The sequence below is a fragment of the Anomaloglossus baeobatrachus genome, chromosome 1, assembly GCF_048569485.1.
Source record: "Anomaloglossus baeobatrachus isolate aAnoBae1 chromosome 1, aAnoBae1.hap1, whole genome shotgun sequence".
Classification (NCBI taxonomy): domain Eukaryota; kingdom Metazoa; phylum Chordata; class Amphibia; order Anura; family Aromobatidae; genus Anomaloglossus; species Anomaloglossus baeobatrachus.
The window spans coordinates 504,080,770-504,107,013 of record NC_134353.1 but is presented as its reverse complement, the minus strand read 5'-3'; the positions used below and the strand labels follow the sequence as shown (position 1 = coordinate 504,107,013).

General features: G+C 45.3%; 1 protein-coding gene and 1 long non-coding RNA gene across 4 annotated transcripts in view; one reads left to right on the top strand and one right to left on the bottom strand.

The window, feature by feature from the left end:
- Nucleotides 1–26,244, bottom strand: part of LOC142243723 (paralemmin-1-like) — a 240,595-nt gene that overhangs the window by 34,229 nt on the left and 180,122 nt on the right. The window lies entirely within an intron of this gene.
- The window catches only part of LOC142243732 (uncharacterized), a 306,491-nt gene that overhangs the window by 170,593 nt on the left and 109,654 nt on the right, over nucleotides 1–26,244 (top strand). The window contains exon 3 of one of the 2 annotated variants that reach the window (XR_012724399.1): nucleotides 19,799–19,893. The exons of the other annotated variant lie outside the window; for it this stretch is intronic. This is a non-coding gene — a long non-coding RNA (uncharacterized LOC142243732). Of the gene's footprint in view, nucleotides 1–19,798; nucleotides 19,894–26,244 lie in introns of those variants that run through there. 2 annotated transcript variants of the gene reach the window in all.

Below are 26,244 nucleotides of genomic sequence, written 5' to 3'. Positions count from 1 at the left end.
ATCTATATTCTCTGTCTGTATAACTCCTTAGGGGTACTCTGCACGCTGTGACATCGCTAGCCGATGGTAGCGATGCCGAGTGCGATAGTCCCTGACCCGTCACACATGCGATCTCTTGTGATAGCTGCCGTAGCGAAAATGATCGCTACGGCAGCTTCCTTCCGCATTGCAGGCGGGACGCAGGTAAGGAGATGTTCCTTGCTTCTGCGGCTTCATACTCAGCAATGTGTGCTGCCGCAGGAACGAGGAACAACATCGTACCTGTCGCTGCAGCAACATTATGGAAATGAGCGACGTGACACAGATCACCGATTTTTGACTGTTTCACACTCGCTCATCTTCTCTCCTAGGCTTTACACGTTGCGACGTCATTACCGGCGCCGGATGTGCGTCACTTTCGATTTGACCTCGACGATATCGCAGTAGCGATGTCGCAACGTGCAAAGTACCCCTTAGTGTGTGAAGAAAACCCAACAAGCACAGGGAGAACATACAATCTCCATACAGACATGGTCTTTGGTAGGATTTGAACTCAGGACCCCAGAGCTGCAAAATCGGAATAAGCCAATTATTTTAGTAGAGGCTAAATTCAAATGACAAAATTACTTACTAAATGTGTATGAAGAGACAATACATCTCCAAACTGTTTCATTTTCACCCCCCATTTAAATGCTAGGGGTGCAGATGCTAAAACCTACTTCTGTTGTCACTTCAGACCACAAACATCCCTGCAATGTTTATTGGTGCTCCATTCCATTCTCCAGTGGCTAAGAAAAGGTAGTTCAAAAGATAGGACCACCTCTAAAAAATTAATATGCCTAAATACTTAAAGGGGTTGTCCACTACTAGGACAACCCCATCTCATTCCCCATGTGCGCCACCATAAAAATAACAAAACCTATGCTTACCTCCGGTGCTGGTGCGTTTCCAGCAGTGTCGGAACTCATGTTCCCAGGACCCATTGTTATGACTGCAACCAATCAGCATCGCCTTCCTTCTCCCCGCCTTCAGATGTTAAGTAATTTAACAGGAAGTGAGTGGCAGCCGCAACAGTCACTTCCTGTTAATTTGTACTTCCTGTTAATTACTTAACCGTGTCTAAGGGGGGGGAATAGGAAGCCAGAGCTGATAGGTCGGGGGCTCACGTGTCATAATAATGTCACATGGGCCCCAGGAACGCGAGTTCCAACACCACTGGAACCGCACCGGCACCGGAGGTTAATATAGACTTTATTATTTTATAGGGGCAAACATGGGGAATGAGAAAGGGTTGTCCTAGTAGTGGACAACCCCTTTAAGTTCATACAGTTAATTTTAGCTACAAATCATAACTGTATAAAAACTGCAATTTTTGAGCAGCATCTGCATGAAGTTTGTATGTTCCCTTCTGTTTGTGTGGGTTTCCTCCAGGTTCTCCAGTTTCCTCCCACACTTCAAAGACATACAGATAGGGAACTTAGAATGTGAGCCCCAATGGGGACAGTGTTGATCACATCTGTAAAGCGCTGTGGAATTAATGGCATTATATAACGAAAGCATAATATAAATGAATACTATGTAATTTCTTCAAGTGATTTACACAGGCTGCTCCTGGTGGTCCTGTTCTATGCCTCATTACCCGTCTGAAACATACTGTACTGAAACTAAAATCTGATTACAGCTGTTCAGACCTTAACCGCACTAACGGTTTGGGGGGAGTGTAAAGAATGATAAAATCTCTGTCTGAACATTCCTAACTCCTTCACAGACAGCTGGAAGGTCTTGTACTCTATGTGGTGTACAGTATACGCTGGAAGTATTTGTGGGGACACATTCCTTTCTCGGTTTCCAGTGGGTCAGTGGAGAGCATGACTGACAGTACTGCGGGAGGTGGGGTTAGTAAGACAGAGTAGGCATAACGTAGGACAAAGTGACAAATTCTTGTATGTTTCATGGAAAATAAGAACAACATAGGTTTTTATGTTGGATTTGTCACGCATGGCTCAGTTGTTTCTCATTAAACAATTATGGATGTAGGAGCATTATTTTACAACTTCCTCTTTGGCTGCGGACACAATCCTGCTGTCACAAAGTGACTGAAAGCTGCAGCAAGCCCTGAGACAGTGAAATCTTTTAACTACTCCTTCACACAATTAACAAATTTAGTAGGGAAACAGCTGTTTCACCTGCAAAAAAAGTGCGGACGTCACAATAGGCCTTGTACTCTTGCAGAGAAACAATCGTTCACATGCAAAATTAAGTGATTGTGTAAAGACCAGTTAAAGGGATGGCCCGGGACTTTAACATTGATGGCCTTAGGATAGATCATCAAGGTCTGATTGGTTAGGGTGCTACACCTGGCAGCCCCCATTGACCAGCTGTTCTCCGTGCCATTGGTGTCACTCACCACTTGTGGGGGGCACAGAAGCAAGATGGTGAGGCAGCTCCAAAATACAGTTAGCAAAAAACTCAAGGAGGCGACAGTGCACACGAAAGAAAAGTCAGCTAACCAAAGTCTTATGCCAGGATGTCTCGTCAGTACCGGGGAAAAAACAAACCGTTAACAGGTGGAAGCAAGGGGTCGAAAGTTAGGAAGTAATGCTGGAGTAGAAGGGCTAAACAAAGCCAAAGTCGGGGATCGTAACCAAGGCCAGTAGCCGGGAGATCAAAGTGCGTACAGAGGAGGTGGCTACACGTAACGAGACCGGGGGTTATACAGACAGGACTAAGGAGACAAAGGACGGAACTGAGGTCAGGAGGATGGGAAGGACAAGTGGGAAGACACAGGTCGGGAAGAAGTAGCTGTGAGATGGGACGGATCAGGGTGAGACTCACGGGAACCAGTAGCATTCTGCAGAGCAGTAACTATTTCTGGCGGCGTCCCGGAGGTAGTAGCACCAAGATATGGTGGCACGACCTCCGGAATGAGATAGGATGTAAAAAGCCCCTCCCATGAGACCTAAAACCCCTGGGGAGATGATGCATGCACCAGCTCAGCAGTGACAGAGCCGTGCATGAACCATGACAATTGGCAACCAGAACTGATCAGTTGCACAGCTGCACAGCACAAGTCCATTAACTAATAGTGGCCGCTGATGGGTACTGCACATCCGCCTCCCATTCAAATCAATAGGGGTTGGATGTGCAGTACCCGGCCGCAGCCACTATTCAGTTGACAGAGCCGTTGAACAGCTGATTTGCGGGGATGCCGGGTGTGCCCCCCCACCAATCAGACATTGATGACTTATCCTAAGGCTAATTAATGTTGCACGTATCCTCTGTAGTGTGGCCAAAAACTATGCTGCCAAGTGGTTTTACTGCAAAATATTTTTCAAACTGATAGTTGGTGGTTATCGGGTGATACTGCTATTTATATGTAAAAACACAAACAGGTGTGGTTTTCAGCAGCATCACAACCACGTCTCCGGCACTATGTAGTGCTTTACCTAGATTCACACATTCACTGAAGCAGAAAGCCTGTCTGAACATTTTATATTTATGGACTCTTGTATCATTTAAAGAATGGTGATACTAAGATGGACCAAAGTATGTCTTCCTAGTTTCATCTATGTCCCATGGATCCTTATAGACTTTAATGGTTGAGACTGATCTACAAAGCAGATGAGACTAGGACATGCTCGGAGTCGCATGGGCAGGAGACATGGACCAGTTTGGTTTTAAAGCTGAAGTGTGTGTGGCTGAATAAAAAAATTATGGGTCAGCGTGGTGCCTGAAAAAAATGGACAGCACTGTCACATGTTACATGTGTGAATTTAGCTTTAGGCCTCCTTCACACGTCTGTAAAAATCACGCACGCTTTTCACGGACGTGTCACAGGTGCGTATTGCCCTCCGTGTGCCGTGTTTATGGCACACGTGTGTTCTCCGTGTGTTATTCGTGATAACACACGGAGAACAGGAACTTTCTGCTCACCTGTCCCTGGCATTGCTGTCCGTGGTGCTGGTCTTTGGTCTCCGGTCCTGCCGACTCCTCACTGCTGCTGCTGCTTCCGGCCCGCAGTTGGAGTGAATATGCAATGAGCATAATGAGCGGGGGTCGGAAGCAAGTGACAGCAGCGGCAGAGACAGGAGGGCTGGAGAAGGTGAGTATAGGAATTCTTTTTATTTCACAGGCACTTGTGTTTTCTCCAGTGCGTGTCACACGGATCACATCCGTACGGTCCGTGTGCGCTCCGTGTGGCACCCGTGATGCCGGACAAAAACGGGCATGTCTACGTGTGGAGCACACGGGCACACATATGCTCCACACGGACACACGGTCCATGGCAAAACTCGCACGTGAGCATAGACCCATTGATTTTAATGGGTCTACGTGTGCCCGTGTCCCCAGCACATGAGGAAACTGACCAAACATGAACTGGAGACACGGACGTGTGAAGGGGGCCTTAGGCTGTGTGGCTATACGAGGGGCTGCTGATAAGTCTCTGGCTTTGGAAATCTGATTAAACACAAGCTGTTTTTTTTCATGGTACACAAAAATAAAACAATTTTCATTAATATGCTAGATCTGATTTTCATTCAGATTTGGTCTCTTTTTTTTATAACCAGTGTCATAATTTTTTCTCATAAAAAATATTGAGGTTTCCTAAGCTTTTCCGATCAACCAGTCCAATCAACAAATCCAACACAGATAGTATCCATGTTCAGACCATTTTTTATTTTTTTTAGATCTATGTACTTGATGCGTGATTTGATCCGCAAATAGCATAAAAATCAGACTGATGGTTAGAAATAGGAAATAGGCATGTGAAAAAGCCCAGAAACTATAACAGGTATTATAGTAAAATGTGTGAATGAGGCCTAAAGCATGATTCAAGCAGCATAAGATCTAAAATGTGCAATGAAAAATATTTGTGAGCAGGCTGAACAGACTTATCTTTAGTACTCTAGGACATCTTGTGGCCACTACTGGAAATAGCAGTTGGTGAAAATCTCACTAAAATGTCAATATTATACATTTCATAGGAAAAATTCAACTGCTTCTGTAATGTACATGTGTATTATGTTTAGTAATTTTTTTTTATATAAAGTTACAGAAAGTTAAAGGAAACCTGGTACCACATTTGACCTATGTATCTCAATGCTGAAGAACTATCTGTCTACCTTATATCAGATGCCTTGTTGTGGATAAATCATCTTTTATCACTTTATGTAAATGAGCTCTTCCAGGCTATGGGGTGGACGCTGCCTGGAAGATAACTCAGCCTAGAGATTATTATAAATAAAAGGGGCATTACCCGTGTCACAAGTAACTGACACAGAACAGGAGAAATGAAATTTAACTTTTTGCCAACGCATTTTTTGCAGCTCCCAGAGCTCTGCTTTATTGCAGCACTGTCTGCCTGTGAGATGGAGGCTGAAGCGGAGAGGCACCTGCAGAAGTGTCAGTTATAATCACACACAGCTCTGCAGTGAGAGCATAGAGCGGCCATCACACACCACACTGGTAATGCTTCTTTTATTTAAAATAAGCTCTGGAGGCAGAGTTATCTTTCAGGCAGCATCCGCCCCATAGCCTGGAAGAGCTCATTTACATAAAGTGATAAAAGATGATTTATCCACAACAGGCATCTGATATAAGACAGACAAGTAACACTTTTCTCAGCCTTCTATAACCTGTATACCCATAGAATGCTATCTGCTGCACATGAAATATTCATATTAGAAAGCATAAACTAAAGCGGGCTTTACACACTGCGATATCGCCCGAATTTTGTCGTTGGGGTCACGGTTTTGGTGACGCACTTCCGCAATCGTTAGCGATATAGCTTTGTGTAACAGCGTTCAGCGATGTAAAATCGTCGCAAAAGCGTGATTTATCGCTAATCGGCTACACGGGTCCTAATTCCCAAAAATCGTTACTTCAGCAGTAACGAGGTTGTTCCTCGTTCCTGCGGCATCACACATCGCTGCGTGTGACGCCGCAGGAGCGAGGAACGTCTCCCTACCTGCCTCCCGGCCGCTATGCGGAAGGAAGGAGGTGGGCGGGATGTTACGTCCCGCTCATCTCCGCCCCTCCGCTGCGATTGGGCGGCGGTTCAGTGACGTCGCTGTGACGCCGCACGGACCGCCCCCTTAGAAAGGAGGCGGTTCGCCGGTCACAGCGACGTCGCCGGACAGGTAAGTATGTGTGACGGCTCTGGGCGATGTTGTGCGGCACGGGCAGCGATATGCCCATGTCGCGCAACAGATGAGGGCGGGTATGCACACTAGCGATATCGGGACCGATATCGCAGTGTGTAAAGTAGCCTTTAGTCTCCAATATGATTTTAAACATAGTATATGACAATATAATTTTATATATATATATATATATATATATATATATATATATATATATATGTATATATAGGGGAAAATAAGTATTTGATATATGCCCAATTATTGCATGAAAAGTATTTGATCATCTACCAACTAGCAAGAAATATGGCTTTCACAGACATGTTTTCTTTTTCTTTAAGGCCGGGGCCACACGGGTACTAATGCGATCCTTACATGACACTCGGCTGCTCACACTGGCAGCACAGCAGGAGCCGAGTGTCATGCGAGTGTCACTGCGACTGTGGTCCGATCATGCGATCGGACCTCAGCTGCGGGGGACGGGCCGGCACTGAGGAGGAGAGGGAGGGATTTATCTCCCTCTCTCCTCCGTAGCCGGCTATTGCCATTCTCGCCCTGCACTCGTGGTACACCAGTGTACCGCGAGTGCAGTGCGATCTTTCTCTCACCCCATAGACTTGAATGGGTGCGAGAGAAAGAGTCTCGCATTACAATCGCACCCCGCTGCGATTGTTTTCCCGGTCCAATTGGGGCCAAGAAAATAATCGCTCATGGGTGCTGACACACAGGCTAATATTGGTCCGAGTGGAATGTGATGTTTTATTGCACTCCACTTGGTTTGATTGTCATGCCGTCTGTCTTAGGCCTAAAAAACCCTTCCACTCTGCACTCATTACCTGTATGAATTGCACCTGTTTGATCTTGATACCTGCATAAAAAAACACCGTTCCACACCAAAAAGCTGTCTAAGGACAACAGAGACAAAATTGTAGACCTGCACAAGGCTAGGATGGACTACAGAACAATAGGGAAGCAGCTTAGTGAGAAGGCAACTGAGAATGTAGTTATTAGAAAATGGCAGAAACACAAGATGAAAGTTAGTCAATCTTACTTGGTCTGGGGCTCCATGCAAGATCTCGCTTTGTGGCGTAAAGATGATTCTGTGAAAGGTCAGGAATGAGACCACAAATACATGGGAGGACCTGGTCAATGACCTGAAGAGTACTGGAACCAAAGTCGTAAATAACACACTATGCGGTCACTAATTAAAATCCTGCAGGGTACGCAAGGTCCCCTTGCTCATTCCAGCACATGTTCAAACCGTCTGAAGTTTGCCAATGACCATCTGGATGATTTAGAAAAGGCATGTGATCAGATGAGACCAACATAAAACTTTTTGGTGTCAACTCCACTCGCTGTATTTGGAGTAAGAAGAAATATGTGTACAACCCCAAAAACATAGTCTCAACTGTGAAGCATAAGGGTGGAAACATCATACTTTGAAATCGTCCTGTCCCCTTTGCAGAAAAGCACCCCGACTGTATTGAAGGGAGGATGGATGGGGTCCTATATCAAGAGATTTTGGCCAACAACCTCCTTCCCTCGGTAATAGCATTGAAGATGGGTCGTAGCTGGGTCTCCCAGCATGCCAATGACCTGAAATACACAGCCAGGGCAACTAAGGAGTGGCTCTGTGAGAAGAATCTCAAGATCCTAGAGTGGCCTAGCCAGTCTCCAGGCCTGAACCCAATAGAAAATCTTTAGTGGTAGCTGAAAGTAAAGGGGGCTTTACACACTGCGACATCGCTAATGCGAACTCGTAGGGGTCACGGAATTGGTGACGCACATCCGGCCGCATTAGCGATGCCATTGCGTGTGACACCTATGAGTGATTTTGCATCGTTGCAAAAACGTGCAAAATCGCTCATCGGTGACATGGGGGTCCATTCTCAAAAATCGTTACTGCAGCAGTACCGAAGTTGTTCCTCGTTCCTGCGGCAGCACACATCGCTCCGTGTGACACCGCAGGAACGAGGAACCTCTCCTTACCTGCCTCCCGGCCGCTATGAGGAAGGAAGGAGGTGGGCGGGATGTTCGTCCCGCTCATCTCCGCCCCTCCGCTTCTATTGGGCGGCGGTTCAGTGACGCAGCTGTGACGCTGCTGTGACGCTGAACTAATTGCCGCCTTAGAAAGGAGGTGGTACGCTGGTCACAGCGACGTCGCCGGACAGGTAAGTATGTGTGACAGGTCTGGCCGATGTTGTGCAGCGATTTTCCCGTGTCGCACAACAGATGGGGGCGGGTACCCACACTAGCGATATCGGGACTGATATCGCAGCGTGTAAAGCGGCCTTTAATGTTGCCCAGTGACAACCCTGAAACCTGATAGATCTGGAGAAGATCTGTATGGAGGAGTGGGCCAAAATCCCTGCTGCAGTATGTGCAAACTTGGTCAAGAACTACAGGAAACATCTGACCTCTGTAACTGCAAACAAAGGTTTCTGTACCAAATATTAAGATCTGCCTTTTTATTGTATCAAATGCTTATTTCATGCAATAAAATGCAAATTAGTTATTTAAAAATCATACAATGAAATTTTCGGGATTTTTTTTCTATTCAGTTGAAGTGTAGCTACGATACAAATTACAGACCTCTCCATTCTTTGTAGGTGGGAAAACTTGCAGTGCATCAAATACTTACGGCAATTTCCCCACTGTAGATGCAATTTGCTTCATTTTAGACAATGAGGAAACAGAAGTAAAGGTTTGGTATAGTATATAAAACTACTCTAAAAGCATGAATCACACTTTATCAAAACTCATCCATATTCAATTGAAATATGACAAATCAATCCTGAAAACTGAGTACAGTTGTAATAGGGCACAGTTCACTAATGACATCAGCATATAAATGAATGTCACAGTGTAAAAGCATTCAGCTTCCACGCCGGAAAATATGCAGCCAAAAATCTGGTGATCAGTAACCCTGGAAAAAGTATTGTAATTAACCTTTTAATTGCAGATTGAAATAACAGCTGCACATGCATTGCATCTGGATACAGTATGTCTAATAAACTACATTATCTGCGCTGATGTTACTTTTATCTTAACTAAAACCAGGATGACATTCCTAAAAGGAGAATATGGTCACATTTCTTCTTTTTAACTGTGCTGCAATTCTTTCTGATCTTTTTAGTATTAAAATGAACAGGAAGACTCTATACATGCACTTTGGCATTTTTTTTCACTATGCATCAAAAGTAACTTGCAATTAAGGTATTTTAATTTGCTTCAATGTTCATTTCAATGGCTTCTTAACCTCAGTTATTTGAATGGACAAAGCATGCAGTGAAGTCATTGTATAGATTTAATATATGGCTATGATAAAATAAATGCTTAAGAGTTTTTTGAGATTACATAAAGATCAGCTTTTTATCCCACTTAAAGAGACAAGCCAGAAATAAGGTGCACTGAGTTGTTAGGCCACACCATGGGTGCACTGAGTTGTTAGGCCACACCATGGGTGCACTGAGCTGTTTGGCCACACCATGGGTGCACTGAGCTGTTTGGCCACACCATGGGTGCACTGAGCTGTTTGGCCACGCCATGGATGCACTGAGCTGTTTGGCCACACCATGGGTGCACGGAGCTGTTTGGCCACACCATGGGTGCACGGAGCTGTTTGGCCACGCCATGGGTGCACTGAGCTGTTTGGCCACGCCATGGGTGCACTGAGCTGTTTGGCCATGCCATGGGTGCACTGAGCTGTTTGGCCACGCCATGGGTGCACTGAGCTGTTTGGCCATGCCATGGGTACACTGAGCTGTATGGCCACGCCATGGGTGCACTGAGCTGTTTGGCCACTACATGGAGTCACTGAGCTGTTTGGCCACACCATAGGTGCACTGAGCTGTTTGGCCACACCATGGGTGCACGGTTGGCTGGGGGCAGAGCCAGACTAGTCTGATCTTTAATTGTGGTTCCCAGGCCAGATCTTCAAAGTATATTGTCTCAAGTGCAAATGCAAGAGCATTTTAGAGAATAGTATACCTGGCTGCAATTCATACTGCCAGGGGTTTGGGCAACATGAAATGCCTGACAGGTTCCAGTTCCTCTCTTTTCCATCGATTGTGTTTTCTACTACAGCTCAGAGTCATTTAATTTGGTGCTGAGCTCTAATACGGAACATAGTTGATGCACAGGCATGGTGTGATGCTAGTCACTTACTCATGGGCAAGTCTGAAGGCAGTCTAGTTGGAAGATCCAGGGTCAGATATCAGGAGAGCTTGTGGTGGATGCAAAGATTAAGGGCACAAACACATCACCGGTATTCTGCCGCACTGCCGGATTCGGCATAAGGGCAATACAGTACAATACAGTTCACAGACAGTGCGGCAAGCCCCAGGCACATGCTGTCACATGCTCCAGTCACATGACCGTGTGGCGCCCCTGAGGCTTCCGTCGCCACAGAGACATTGCACCCCAGCCAGAGGTGTGATGTCCCATCCTGGGTAAGGAAAGGGGTGAATGCCGGTCCACAGGCAAATTCACACTACACCCATTGTTAGATACACACAGGGACCGGGGACAGTGGCAGCAACCCTCCCATGCTGCATGCTGGGAGGGGCCTTAAGACCTATCCCTGCTCCCATAGGGTGGTAGCTTAGCAACTGGGTGGGTGGGAGGAGCCAGCCGAGTGAAGAGTAGAAAGGAAAGTCAAGTTTGAGGAGTCTGCCAGGAGGAGCAGAGGAGGAGGAGTAGTGAGAAGGAGTTGAAGCTAGAGAAAGAGACGAAGTGGAAGTGAAGAAGAAGGAAGGAGTCTGTGGGAGGCAGAAGAGAGAGAAGAGTAGTGCTCTAGTCATTCAGGAGCAAGAGAAGAGAGTGACGCTTCCTGGTGAAGACCCTGGGACTCAGAGGGTCCAGGTGACACCAAGTAGAGAAAAGAAGGGATTCCAGGGCCACAGGTAGCTTTCAGGCTCGTGGCCTGTTCCACAATAAGAAGATTCGGTGGAGGGATCAAGCTGCACACAGGGGACGGTCCCTAGAAACTGGAGGAGGAAAAGTCATCTCCAAAAGTAAAAACCGAGGCCCAGGGAAAGCTGCAAGCTCCCCGGGCCACAGCCCACAGCAGAACCTCTAGAAAGGGGTTAAATTACCGACAGGCAAGCCCCTGGCCCGGAGGCTGTAGTGGAGGCCGAGCCAGGTTCAGCCAACAAGGGCTAGGCTTAAGGAGACAGCTGAAGAAAGGAACACATAGAGGGGTGTACCGGCTTTTACCCCCCAGATCTACCCAGGATCGGCGGAGGTCCCTGACAGTGGGTCTCAGCAGTCCAGAGGCACCAGTGTGCACCTACCAGGAACTGTGAGTAAACACCTTGAAATTGCACCCTCTGGAGTTGCCTCAGTTATTCCGCCGGCACTACATCGACACTTACAAGCACCAACTGTTGCCCCGGGGCACCGCTCCACCTGTGGGGAGCAGTACCACCATTGCGGCCGTTCCATCACCCCGGAGGCCCCATACTGCAGCGGCGGCTTAATAGCCGCAAACCACAGGTGGCGTCACGAATACAAACTTTAATCACCCCCACTGAAGCCATATTAATTGACCCCACCAGGGTACGGAGTCGGGCCCAGCCACCACTGATGTCCCCCGGACTAGTCCGGCCCGGCATCGGGTGTCCCATAGCCCTGGGGTGGGCGAGTCAACCGCATGTGCCCGGAGCTTGCCAGTGAACTTTAATGTACTGTACTGTCCTTGTGCCAGATCTGCGAGTGCGGCAGGAAAACGCTGATGTGAAATCAGCGTAAACTGAAACATAGTCAGGTAACAGTCTGGGGTCAAGATATCAGGAGTACTCGTTGAAGATACAGGCAGTACACTCAGGTGTAGTCAGTTCATAGTCTGGAGTCAGAAAACCAAGAAGGCACATAGTGAGTATAAGGTGCAACCAGAGTCAACCAATGGTCCAGGATCAGATAAGAATAATCAGAATTAGTAGAGCACCGGTATGCAGGCCAACAGCACCACTCTAGAGATGAAGTAATTCAAACACTCACAAAAGTGTGAAAATAATTGCTTTTTACTACACACTGCGGTGCATCCAGTTATGGGTAAAAATGTTTTGGTCGTAATTCAGACCTTCATCAGTTCAACATGCTGCTGCATCTGACACTGCATGGATTGGTAGTGTGGAGGAATCCATGCAGTGTCACATGCAGCAGCACGTTGAACTGATGAAGGTCTGAATTAAGACCTAAACGTTTTCACCCATAACTGGATTCACCGTATTGTTTAATGAAAAGCAATTATTTTCACACTTTCGTGAGTGCTCGGATTACTAGATCTCTATATTACTGGTTTGGAACCTACTGAAGCCCCGCTATCTACACCAGAAGTGCCACATTACATCTCATTAATACTACCACTCTAACAGAAAGCTACGACTGGCAGGGTTCTAAGAGAGACTGCTCAGCTAAGTAGCTGGGCAATCACTGTGAAGATGGAAAACCTGAACAACCCAGCACCAACCAAAACCAGAATGGACGACTGTGCTGTCATTCCTCTCACTGACAGGTCAGCACGCCCAGATTTCATAGTCCCAGCAGCAATAATCATTGTATCCTAGACGCACTGCGCGGAGGATTGGTGACACATGGGTGGTGCTTTCTGGATAGGAATCAGAACCTTTTTTATAATTTTATGCAACACCTAAATAAGTAAACCAAACGCATCAATTGTTTTGCAAACAGAAGGCATTGTTATGCTATACACACAAGGATACTAGTCACTTTGTGTTGCCACTCACATCAAAGTCCTATCCTCAGCTGTGCATTCCAAACACAATGGGGCATATCTGCTAAAGTAAACTCTATTTATAAGATGCTGAGAAACAGTCATAAAACAGCTGTGCCGATATGGTACTGACTGACTTCACTATGAAGTTAGAAATGAAAACATTCTGACTAACAGTCATTGTGTCCAGTTTGTACCTTTTGTAAGTGTTTTTTTCTATAAAGGAAAGCTTACAGTTTACTCATGCTGCCCCGTCTATGGGCACAATGAATCAGAGAGCGGCTTTGCTATCCCTTCATCCCCACCATTTCATAACAGCTTCTTCACACCCCACTAGCCTTGACTCACACGTCTCTCTCTCTACACACGATTCCAACAGCTTTTTTTTAGAGGATCTATTCTATTCTATACTCTATTGAGTTGCTTGGTCTATTAAACATTTCCATACCATGACTGCCCTACTGCAGAGGCTTCCCGAACAGGCTTGTTAAACCCTCAACCCATAAAAACTCCCTTTCCCCATCCGATAATAAAAACTTAACACCATTATTAGATAAATTGGCCAAATCGACCCCTTTTATTAACAAACAATACAAATAAATAACCATTTAAATAAACGCAAGGGAGGTTCTTGGAGATCCAAAGCCTGACGGACACCAAATATTGTTTATTAAACCATCCAGCATATTTGCCCCCAGCCGCGACCTCAAGCTCGGGGGCACCACCGTTGCCGGAAAACCTTGTCCCTAACCGACTCTCAGGGGACCCCACCCTGGAGAGCCCCCAAGTCCACCAGGCAATTACCATTCCAAAATAATCGAGGAGCGGTGGTCCCCATCTATCCAATGTACCACCCCCCCACACTGACATTTCCACCAACTCCAAGAACCCCCCTCGCCACCGCTTGCCGAAATGACCCGAACACCCCACAGTAAATTATAGTTACCCCAACTCCCCCCCACAAAAGATTGAACATACGGCGGGAGGGCGGGACCTTGCACTATTGGTACCTTGCGCCGAAGTGGTGGCCCCCCCTCTCCCTGGACATATATATGACATCCCACCCCTTTAAGCCTTCCCTGGCCCTATTACCCCACCCCTTAAACTTTTGACCCCCACAAAAAGCCCGTTCTTTCCCTGCAGCTAGATTTAACCACTTGGTTGCCCTGCAAAGGAGAGTCATGGGTCACTACGCTCATGGCTCTGCCTTGGCTCCGTTCTGCCTTTCTGTAGTGTACAGAATATGCCGGGAGCTTCACTGAAGTACACACGTAGCGTAGGGAAAAAAAAGTTGTGTGGTTGGGGTAATACATGATCTTTAACATAGCTGTTGGAAAGTAATAAGTGATCTCATGTGACTCCGCAGCACCAAGAACTTTATTTTTTAGAGTGCCCACCCCACAATCCTTGCATTTAGCTCTTACAGCAGCTGGTTAGGGGGATGATAATAAAAAAGCTCCAGTAGCACACAATGCTGATGATATCAATGAAAGATGTTTTTCATATTGACCAGTTCTGTTCAAAAGAACCCTCAGGAAATATAAATAATTTGACATTAATGATAAATGTGAACGTCAACTTGATCCACATTAGATAAATATACTCATAAAAATTGGATATTTATGACCTTTCTTGACCAGTACAGTTAGCAACTTAGATTGTAGGATGGTTTTACATTGCATGGGATTCTCTTTTTATTTCTGAAAAAACATTATGTTGACCATTCATTTTAAAAATAACAGTGTTTCACCAGCAGCTCAGATGTTAAAAAAACAGGATTATGAGATCTGTTTTAATTAGACATAAGCCGGTATTATCCGCAGTCAGGGAAAATCCTCCTAGTAGACTTCAGTGAAGATGATATTATGCTGGACCACCATGCTAAGCCAGGGCTGTGCCTTTCTTATTAATTGAGTTATTCAGATGAGCTCAGTTCCTCCAGGGAGTAAAATTATATTTTACTTAAAAATGTTTATCTGTTTCATGAAAAAAGAAGAAGTTTTTTTAGAACTAGATCTAATTTGTAAAGAGAAGCTTCTCTTTGACTCACCTGATAAAATTGAAGATGAATTTAGCAAATTTATTTTAAAGGGGTATTCCGATTTTTAAGATCCTTGTGAAGTCACCACTAGGGGGAGCCGGAACACTGGAGTAAATAACAGGACTATGGAACCACAAGGTGTCACAGGAGTAATCACAGATAGATTACTAAGGGAAGTCGTACAAGCAGGATTAGGGCCGGGAAGTCACGCAGTAAAAGGGAGTAGGCGAAGTCAGTGTCAGGAGTGAGCCGGAGGTCAGAAATCCAGAGAGCAAGCCATAGGAGAGGGGGGGGGGCGCATGGAACAGAGCAATAAACAGGAAGCAGGAGAGGAAGACCGGAAGGTAACACAAAAACAGAGGGGACCAGACTTTTAGGGAGGTTGTACAGAACAGGGAGGAATGAAGTCAGGGAGGTCAGGCAGGATGGGGAGGACCGAGGTCAGGAAGGTCAGACGAGGTAGCGGGCAGAATCAAGAACACTTACAGAGACCAGGTACGCACGCTGCAGAGCAGAGCTATAACTGGCGCTGCACCAATGGAGGACACATCCTGATAAAGCGGCGTGATCGAGGGAACGAGGCATGGCAGAATAGGCTCCACCCACCAGCCGAGCATCGGGAAACATTTACCACAGGACCAGGTGACAAATACAACTCTGTCAAAGCAGAGTCCAATTGATTAATGACAAATGATTAATGACAATCCTATTCTAATATGTAGTAGGTGCAATAATAAAAATATTAGCTAATACCTCCAATTAGAAATGTATAGTTCTCTTGATTCACTATATTGCTTAGCTGATGTTCAAGCCATTGCAGGACCTTAGGTATCAATGGTTATGACCACACATATAGTCACAGTTAGTTACTTAGTTAGTTGCTCGTGGTCATAACCATGGATACTTAAGGTCCTGCAATGCCCTGCACAGGAGGTAAGCAACATAATGAATCAGAAGAACTATGCTACATTTCTAATTGGAGGTATTTGCTAATATTCTTATTATTACATCTACTACATATTAGGAAAGGATCTTGGAAATGGGAATAACCCTTTAATTGCAAATGCATAGATGTTTTCTATGAGAAGTGTTTTGTTCCAGTACAAAAAGAAAGTCCAATAAGATACTTTTTTACATGGGCTATACATCTATGAGAGCGAAACCAGTAACTGTCATAATGGGATATTTCTAGCCCCTATATAGATGTATGCAACACTCATAGAAACCTAATCTGCCACATGTATAAGTATCATCATTAGCTATCATTATTTTCTATTAACAATAGTTAGAGAAGTTGTCCAGGACCTTTACATTGATGGCCTATCTTGACTTCACCGCGGCCAGCCCCAGTGTCCATGAGTGACTGGGCTGTGGTTGGTGTTTCACCACTCATCACAGCCCAGCATCCCTCCTGCTTATGTGCCGCTCCTGTGCCAGCAGCCGGGCTGCTGCTCGGATCCGCGGTGGCTCGAGGGGTCTCTGGACCCAGGGGGTCGTGCAGCCACTCGATAAGAAAGGGGGGGACTATGTACGGGGGAAATGAGAATGTTCATGACGCCACCCATGGTGCGAGGTAATGTGAGGGTCCACCGCTGCGGTTGGGGAGCCCGGTGATGATAATGTGGCAGCCTGATGTTTTTACCCCTCCGTGGGTAGGGGGTTGGTGTCCCGGGGCACCTCGGACGGTTGGTGAATAGGTGCTGCTGGAGTAGGAGCAGGGGAAATTCAGTGTACTCACTCAGTCCATGAATAACAAAAACGACAGCTTGTAAACCAGAATTCTGAGCACCACTGCAGCTTGTAGGGAGCACGCTTGGGTTCATGCCCTTGGTGTTGCTGTTAGCCTGTGGCCCTGTCCTTGGCACCTCTGTTTCGATTGGACCCGTGGGAATAAAACTCTTTGGGTCCCGCTCACCCGTATGGCTAATGGAGTGAGCTTGCTCTCATGGTTCACTTGCTCTCAGGGTTCACGTGTAGGATTTCTGTGGACTGTATTGGGAAAGTCCTATCCCATCAGTTCGCTAGTACCCCGATTTTGGAGCGGGTTGGGAATGACATTTGAAGTCTTCACCCCCGTCGGGTAAATTACCGGAACGCGTAAAGCTACTTTCCGGCCTAGGGTCCACGTATCCCGTCGTGCCCTGGCCCCTGCCCGGTGATAGCTCAAGGCCGTCGGCCACCCTCCTCGGCAGTCCGTGCCCCTTGACACTGTCCCCTGTGACCGGGGTTCCAGCTCCTACTAGGCCCAGACCAACATCTGCCACCTAGTACACAGGAGCTCTCCTCCGTGGCCTCTCCTCACGAGAGTCACAACTCCACCTCCTCTCCTTTCACTCTCCACTGCTTAACTTCAACTGCTCAACTGTCACTTTCCTCACTTTCTCCTCACCAACCCCCCATGTGGGTGGCCCTATTCCCTTCAGGCCCCCTAATGGCGTGTCTAGTAGGTTAAAGTGGGAAGTGTTCCTAGGATTTTGATTGGCTAAGCTGTTAGCAACACCAAAGGACCAGGAGCCGTAACCAAGGAGGGTGGATACCGTGCAGAAGGGCAGATTGCACAATACCCTGTGGCGACCTGATAGGCCAGGGCGTCACACTTGCGCGCTCTGCTGTGAAGGTGGAGTGAACAGCGAGATGCTACGCTGTTACTCTGTGACTCCGCTGTGACTCCGTGAGTCACTGGGCTCTGATGAGCTGTGAAACGCCGCCCACAGCCCAGTGACTCACGGAGTCTGGGGACAGCCGCGGTGATGTCAGGTGAACAGGAAGTTGACATGACATCACCGGATCCCCGAGGTCATGGAGCCCAGGGCTCAGGCGATGGCGAAGAGCAGTCTGCAATAGCGCCTCTCACAGGCACTATTGGTAACACAAGGTATTTGAGAGAAACCTTGTTTCTCAACATAGTATCGTGGCCAATAATGAATATGAGTGAACCACCCCTTTAAGCATAGATTCTTATAAAGAAAACATACAGTATATTTGTAGGTTATTCGCAGTAATGTGATGCATGAGTTTATTTCCAGTATGTAAGTCTTTTTAATTCAAAATCCATCACAGTATTTATTTCTTAGATGCCACATTTCTTAACTAAGATTGTCTTGGCATGTGACATAAGCACGTATGATGGCATACAGTGCAATGTCCTAAAAATGGGAAAAATAGCCCTGGGGAGCTCTTCCTTTCAGACTATATATTGTGTCATCATTAACAGTAGTAATCAGGGGTTCTAGCTGTGTACTTTTACTTTTCATGCCACAACAGAGAACCTTAATGTGTAATGTAATCTCACATTATTTGCTTAAAGCCTGCTTTACACATTGCAATTTCGCATACGATATCGTATGCGATTTGCAGCGCCCCCATTGTATGTGTGGCATGTTCAATTTGTTGAACGTGCCGCACAAACGATTAAAAGCTGTCACACGTACTTACCCGTCCATACGACCTCGATGTGGGCGGCGAACGTCCACTTCCTGGAGTGGGAGGGACGTTTGGCGTCACATCGACGTCACGCGGCAGCCGGCCAATAGAAGCGGAGGGGCGGAGCTGAGCGGGACGTAAACATCCCGCCCACCTTCTTCCTTCCGCATTACCGGCCGGGAGCCGCAGGACGCAGGTAAGATCTGTTTATCGTTCCCAGGGTGTCACACACTGCGATGTGTGCTACCTCGGGAACATTGAACAACCTCATATTCAATTCATGAGGAATGAACGACGTGCGTGCCATGAACGTTTTACCGTTCAATCGCAGTCGCACGTAGCTGTTACACACTGCAATGTACCTTACGATGCCGGATGTGCGTCACTTACGACGCGACCCCGCCGATACATTGTAAGATACACTCCAGCGTGTAAAGCGGGCTTAATTCTGCAACTGATTTTTTTCCTTGAAGCACTAAAAAAAAGTGCTTGTAGAGGTTGATATGATCTGAAGCATCCAAAAGAGCATGCTTATAGGTGTAATTTGTATAAACCGTCATATTAAAAAAAAACCAAAAAACCCTTTAGTGCATGAGCAATGGAAAGCATTACCCCTGAATTGCAAAGACTGGGCGAGAGATTCCACTGTTAACAGAAGGTATTTGCTGGCGTGGGCAGTGTCATGTAGGCAGGCTGCTATATTCACTGAAGCTCTTCACAATGTAGCAGACAGTCATATGGTGAACGCAGGCATCTGATGGTAGTAATTAATTTCAAAACTGCTTTTCTCTGCAGAAAAGAAGGAATTCTAGTTACTCCTTAACATGGGTGAAGAGCGAAGTCAAGTAATAAAAAGAAGTGACAAATGAACAGCAAAAAATAATTGCATCATGTTGAATTAATCTGCTAGGGATGGTTTTCGGAGAAGCAGCAGTAGGTTCTGAAGAGAGGAAAAGAATCTAGGAAGGAGTTAAGGGATGTTCCAAGGACGCAGATTTCTTGGTGAGGAATCATTACTGAGAAAAGGGCTACTGTATACAGATTAATTATTGGTTTTGGCTATTTTTGTGATGCCCCTATTCAAGCCTATACTGTAAAGAGGGACAACCCATCATTACACTGCTACTGTAGTATCCAGCCAAAAATAGAATCTGAAGATATGTACTTCTCATCAAAGGCGAAGGTGTGACTTCTATAACCGACCTTAAAACCAGACTGTTTAAAGGTCATAAAAGTAAAAATTGGTTGTTTTGGTATAGCCATTTTAAAGTGATCCTCAAATAATGATAACAGCTGGGTCTCCCACAGCCATGAGAAGTGGCCAACAGAGCGGCAAGCCCGGTAGCCTAGGCAACCATATGACACCAGAAGACTCTCCTGCAAAGCTTCTTAAGGAGGTCTATGTACCCAAACTGCCCAAGCTGAGAGATTGATGTAATCATTATAGAACTTAAGGAAAATAATTTCTTTTTCTTACAGTTTGAATACAGAAGAGCAAAAAGAGAAGAAATGGCCTCGCACCACCACATTGCGCCCCGCATTAATGCCGGAAAGGAGGTCAGATCATGTTGTTTTCCCATATAGCACTGGTCAGGGGTGCACGTACGTTGATGTAAATTCTCATAAAGCCATCAGGCAAAGTAGGGAATCAACGGCACATACCATCTGGTTCCAGAAGACAAATTCTTTATTTGTTCCAAAAGTGCATATAAAAGGCAAGAAGAGAGCTGGGTGCGGGTCCCCTCAGGACGACGGCCGTTTTGTGCAGTACAGCACTTCTACGGGTCCGGGTTGGATACAGAAGACCAGGTATACACAAAGCAGTCTGGTGCATTTACTTGAGGATTTTTATATGGGCTGGGGAGCCCTATAGAGCATACAGGCTTTATGATAATTTGGAGGGTGGGAGCTGAGGCTTTAAGGAGTTTGAAAATGAAATTCAGGGTATATGTGTGGGGAATCTAATTGGAGGGGACAGATTAGGGGCAGTGTAATTAGTGGATAAAAGGGGGTAGAAAGGGGTTATTACCTCCACTTGCTTCCTGGGACCCAGCTGCCACCGAACAAGAAACCGTAAGGGAGGATGGCAGATCTTGCGGCCTTGTTAAAACTGGTGAGGGCAGCCACTGCAGTTCACGGGGCTCAGTTGGTGCAGGAGTAGCTTAATACGGCTTACACAATCCCTCCAGTAGCAGCTCTGAGCTCATCCAGCCTCAGGAGCGCTCATCGAGTTAGGGGGGTAAGGAGTAGGAGGCATTCTGGGAGCCCCCTTGGGGACCTACCTAAGCTGGAGGAGTGGTGCGAATCAGCGGCTCCTTCTCCAGTCCCCAGGAGAAATCCTTGCTTGAGTCGCGGCTTACAGGAAGTGAGCGTTCCTGCCCTGCAACCTACTTCCAGCTTGCGGCCTGCCAGGCCCAGGACCTGTTCGGCGGTGTTTTGTGTAATGTTTGCATAGATTATAATATACTTTTTTTGGTGCCATTGTTGTGACTGCTTTGGGTTTGCATGTGCAATATTTAATAAAAGTATTTAATAAAGGCCATTTAACTCAAGTCGCAGGCAGTCGTGTGTTTATTTTAGGTAAACCAAGTATGGTGGGGGGGTTGATAGGTAAGAGTTGAATGACCAAATCCCTTTTTAAATAATCAGGAAAGGCTGGGCATCCCTATAGGGCATACAGGCCTTATGACTATTTGGAAGGTGGGAGCTGAGGGGTTAAGGAGTTTGAAAGAGAAATGCAGAGTATACATGTGGGAAATTTCATTGGAGGGAATGGATTAGGAGCAGGGTTATTAGAGGATAAAAGGGGGTAAGAAGGTCTTGTTACATCCTCTTGCTTCCTTGGACCCAGCTGCCCACCCACCTGCCCCTAATTTTGCTGTATATTAAAAAAAGAGGGTGGGATTTTTTCGTCACAGCAGCGGGGGAATAGGTCTGGTTTAGAGGCTGGTTGAGTGGTAATCTCCTTTTGCTGGGAAGTCACTAGTGGGGAATAGTTGCCTCTGTTACAGGCCAAGGTACCTTACGGGCGTAAGTCCTGCATTGGTAGGGGTATTAATTAAGGGATATTAATACTTCACCCCAGGGCTAATTTGTATCAGCCAGAGGTATTCGTAAGGCTGTGGGGTTGCTTCTGGACCAGACCTATTAGCTGTTAATTTTCGTGTAATGTTTACATTATTTATATTGTTCTGGGGGCGCAAATGTTGTGGCTGCCCTGCATTTGTGTGTGTAATATTTAATAAAAGGCTGCTGTGTCCATTTACCCCAAGTCCTACGCAGCCATATATTTATTTTACGCACACCAGGTATGGTGGGGAAGTTGATGGGTAAGAGTAAAGACCAAATCCCTCTTTAAATCGTCATGTTATCTACAGTAAGGAATAGTTCCTAATGAAAAGAAGCACAGTTATATTTCTTCAGTTTGTTGGATTAATATCTGCTTTTTAGCTCATTAAAAAAAAAACATATTTTTCACTTTTATCCCCTTTATTATTATAGGAAGTTGTCTCGTGTGATGTTCAGTCTGACAACCAGTCCAGTACATGCGCTAATGCTTAGACAGAAAGTCAGGTTCTGACTTCCTGTACATTACAGGACTCATCCACGTCCCACCCATCACCACCCATCCTGTCCCAATGTATGTATTCCATGTAACTCAAGATATGGTGAAGACTTCTGAAACTGTCTAAAAAAAGGCTTTGTTGTCTGTAGCAACCAGTCACACAGCAGCTTTAGTTTTAAGTAAACCTACAGCTTCCCTTAAAGGGAAGGTCTCATAGAGAACAATAAATCCTATAGAGATCCCAGTGGCCAAGGCACCAATAAAAAAGGTAAAGGGGGGAGACCACTGGTAAAGAAGAGACCAAAACACAAGTTCTTAGTGAAATACACAATATCTAAAAAATAACTATATGTAACTATACATCAGGAACGAAACCACGCTCAATGAAACGCGCGTCGAGGCTCCGCCCACCGCCACCTGCTTGGTCTGCTAGCATTCCCGACATGTCTCAAGGTAATTACTCTCATATGGTTGGTTAGTGACATGTTCCCTCGGAATATAGGGAGAGGTACACGTGGGTGACTATTATTTGTCTATACTTTACTGTATAATCTCCCCATCCTCTGGCTTTTTGGGGAGCTTTTTTACATTAACCCTCTCACATCTAGCAGCTCCATTACATCTACAGGTGGTATTTGTGCAATTTTGTGTCTGGCGATTTTAAGATCCTATTGTCTGTCCTTATGTCACATATAGTTACTTATTAAATATTGTGTATTTCACTAAGAACTTGTGTTTTGGTCTCTTCTTTACCAGTGGTCTCCCCCTTTACCTTTTTTTTATTGGTGCCTTGGCCACTGGGATCTCTATAGGTTTTATTAGTTTTAATTCTACTCACAGAAAATGAAAACGGTACTGTGATTTGTTGCTATGATCAGCAAAGCCAGTTTTTCCTTTAACATTTTTCAAAAACGGGCCTACAATTTTAAAAAAGAGCAGTGATATATTGATGACTGGCTGAAGATTCATCACATAAGTTACATCTAGACTCTAATGTATGTATTGCAGAAGATAAATTGAGACTCTGCTGTATACATCACATAGGATTCACTGAGACTGCTGTATACGTCACATAGGATACACTGAGTCTCTGCTGTGTACATCACATAGGATACACTGAGTTTCTGCTGTATATATCACATTGGATACACTAAGACGCTGCTGTATACATCACATAGGATACACTGAGACTGCTGTATACATCATATTGGATGCACTGAGTCTTTGCTGTATACATCACATTGGATACACTGAGTCTCTGCTGCATACATCACATTGAATACACAGTCTGTGCTGTATATATCACATTGGATACACTGAGTCTCTGCTATGTACATCACATTGGATACACTGAGTCTCTGCTGTATACAGCACATTGGAATCACTGAGATTTTTCTGTATACAATATATAGGAAACAGAGACTGAGCACATCACATAAGATAACTGGGACTGCTGTATATACATCATTGTATATACATCACATAGAATACACGAAGACTCTGCTGTATAACTCACATAGAATACAGAAACACTGTTGAGCACATTAAATAAAATAACTGCAACTGCTGTATATGTATATATATATATATATATTTGCTGAACGCATCACATAAGATAACTGAGACTGCTGTATATACAGTACATCACATAGAAAACACTGCAAAAACTGTCATGAGTGATTGACAAGATAACGCTGCCTTTTTACTGAGACAGAAAACCATGCTATGCAGTAATTATATACAGGACAGTATAATCAGGTAAAAACATGTTCATAGGATGCAATGGTGTGATCAGCTGTTGGAAGTTCGTCATGACACACATGGTTGTCATGTCTAAATCTATAAGTCTGCAGTCACTCTATGTGCAGTCTTATGAATCCTTACATAGCACACACTCTGTACTGTGAGGATTTACTGGTGTTAGAGCCGAGAATGGTAATCATGTGGTCGTGTGTATGCAATATGCTTTACTTAATACAAGTGTATGGAGCGAAGGCGCGCCGCCCTTTTGTCAGATTCTGGTTGGGACTATGCATATTGCATAATCGTGGCCACATGACCACCATTCTTGGCTCTGAAACTGGTGAATACTCACAGTGCACAGTGCGAGCGTTGTGAGGATTCATAGGACTGCAGTCACATAGAGTGACACAGAGTGACTGCAGACTTAAGCCCGCTTTACATGCTGCAATGTATCTTACAATGTGTCGGCGGGGGTCACGTCGTAAGTGACGCACATCCGGCATCGTAAGGTACATTGCAGTGTGTAACAGCTACGTGCGATTGCGATTGAACGGTAAAACGTTCATCGCACGCACGTCGTTCATTTCTCATGAATTGAACGTCAGATTGTTCATCGTACCCGAGGTAGCACACATCGCAGTGTGTGACACCCTGGGAACGATGAACAGATCTTACCTGCGTCCTGCGGCTCCCGGCCGGTAATGCGGAAGGAAGGAGGTGGGCGGGATGTTTACGTCCCGCTCAGCTCCACCCCTCCTCTTCTATTGGCCGGATGCCGCATGACGTCGCTGTGACGCCGAACGTCCCTCCCACTCCAGGAAGTGGACGTTCGCCTCCCACATCAAGTTCGTATGGACGGGTAAGTACGTGTGATGGGGGGGTTACTCGTATGTGCGACACATTCAACAAATTGAACGTGCCGCACATACGATGGGGGCAGTTACGATCGCATATGATATTGTATGCAGAATTGTAACATGTAAAGCAGGCTTTATGGATTTAGATTGAACAATCCCTTTAAGAACAAAACATGATGTCTTTGAGATTAAATATGAAATCATGCATATAGTGGGCATATCTACAGTTGTGTGAAAGCATTTTTGTCCCTTCATGATTTCTAATTCTTTTGCATGATTGTCACACTTAAATGTTTTAAATCACCAAACAATTTTAAATATTAGACAAAGATAAACGGATGTAAACACAAAATGCAGTTTATAACTGAAGGTCTTTACTACCTACAGGACCCTGTAAATTAACTACGGTTTATCACATGTTTGGGAAGCTGAGTTCAATTTCCCTAGCCACACCCAGGCCTGATTACTGCCACACCTAAATCAAGAAATTACTTAATTAGGACGTGCCTGAAAAAGTGAAGTAGACCAAAAGATCCTCAAAATATAGACATCATGCCGTGATCCAATGAAATTCAGGAACAAATCAGAAACAAAGTAATTGAAATATATCAGTCTGAAAAAGGTTATAAAGCCATTTGTAAAGCTTTGGGATTCCAGTGAACCGCAGTGAGAGCCATTCTCCACAAATGGCGAAAACATAGAACAGTGGTCAATCTTTCCAGGAGGGTCCGGCCAACCAAAATTACCCCAAGAGCACAGCGATGACTCATCAAAGAGGCCTCACTTGCCTCAGTTAAGGTCAGTGTTCATGACTCTACCATAAGAAAGAGATAGGGCAAAAATGGCTGGCGTGGCAGAGTTCCAAGGCAAAAACCACTGCTGAACAAAAAGAACATAAAGGCTCTTCTCAGTGTTGCCAAAAAACATCTTGATTATCCCCAACAGTTTTGGTAGAATACTGTGTTGACCGTTTTTTGAAGGTGTATGTCCCATTACATCAGGGGCAGAAGTAACACAACATTTCAGAAAAGGAATATCATACCAACTGTAAAATATGGTGGTGGTAGAGTGATATTCTGGGGCTGTTTAACTGCTTCAGGACCAGGAAGACTTGCTGTAGTAAATGGAACTATGAATTCTGCTTATCTACAAAAAATTCCTCAAAGAGTATATCCGGCCATCTGTTCGTGACCTCAAGTTGAAGCGCACTTGGGTTATGCAGCAGGACAATGATCCAAAAGACACCAGCAAGTCCACCTCAGAATGGCTTAAGAAAAACAAAATTAAAACTTTGGAGCGGCCTAGTCAAAGTCCTTACCTTAATCCGATTGAGTTGCTGTGGCATCACGTTAAAAAGGCGGTTGATGCTCGGCTGAATTACTGTACAACAATTCTGAAAAGATGAGTTGGCCAAAATTCCTCAAGAGCATTGTAAAAGACTCCTTGCCAGTTATCACAAACGCTTGATTGCAGTTGTTGCTGCTAAGAGTGTCCCAACCAATTATTAGGTTTAGGGGCAATAAGTTTTTCATACAGGTCCCTTTAGATTTGGATTTCTTTTTCCATTAATAATAATAATAATAATAATAATAACAACAAAGAACTTCATTTATACACTGCACTTTGTGTATACTTGTGTTATCTTTGCCTAATGTTTAAATTTGTTTGGTGATCTGAAACATTTAAAGGCCCAGTCACACACAACGACTTACCAGCGATCCCGAAAACGATATGACCTGATAGGGATCGCAGGTAAGTCG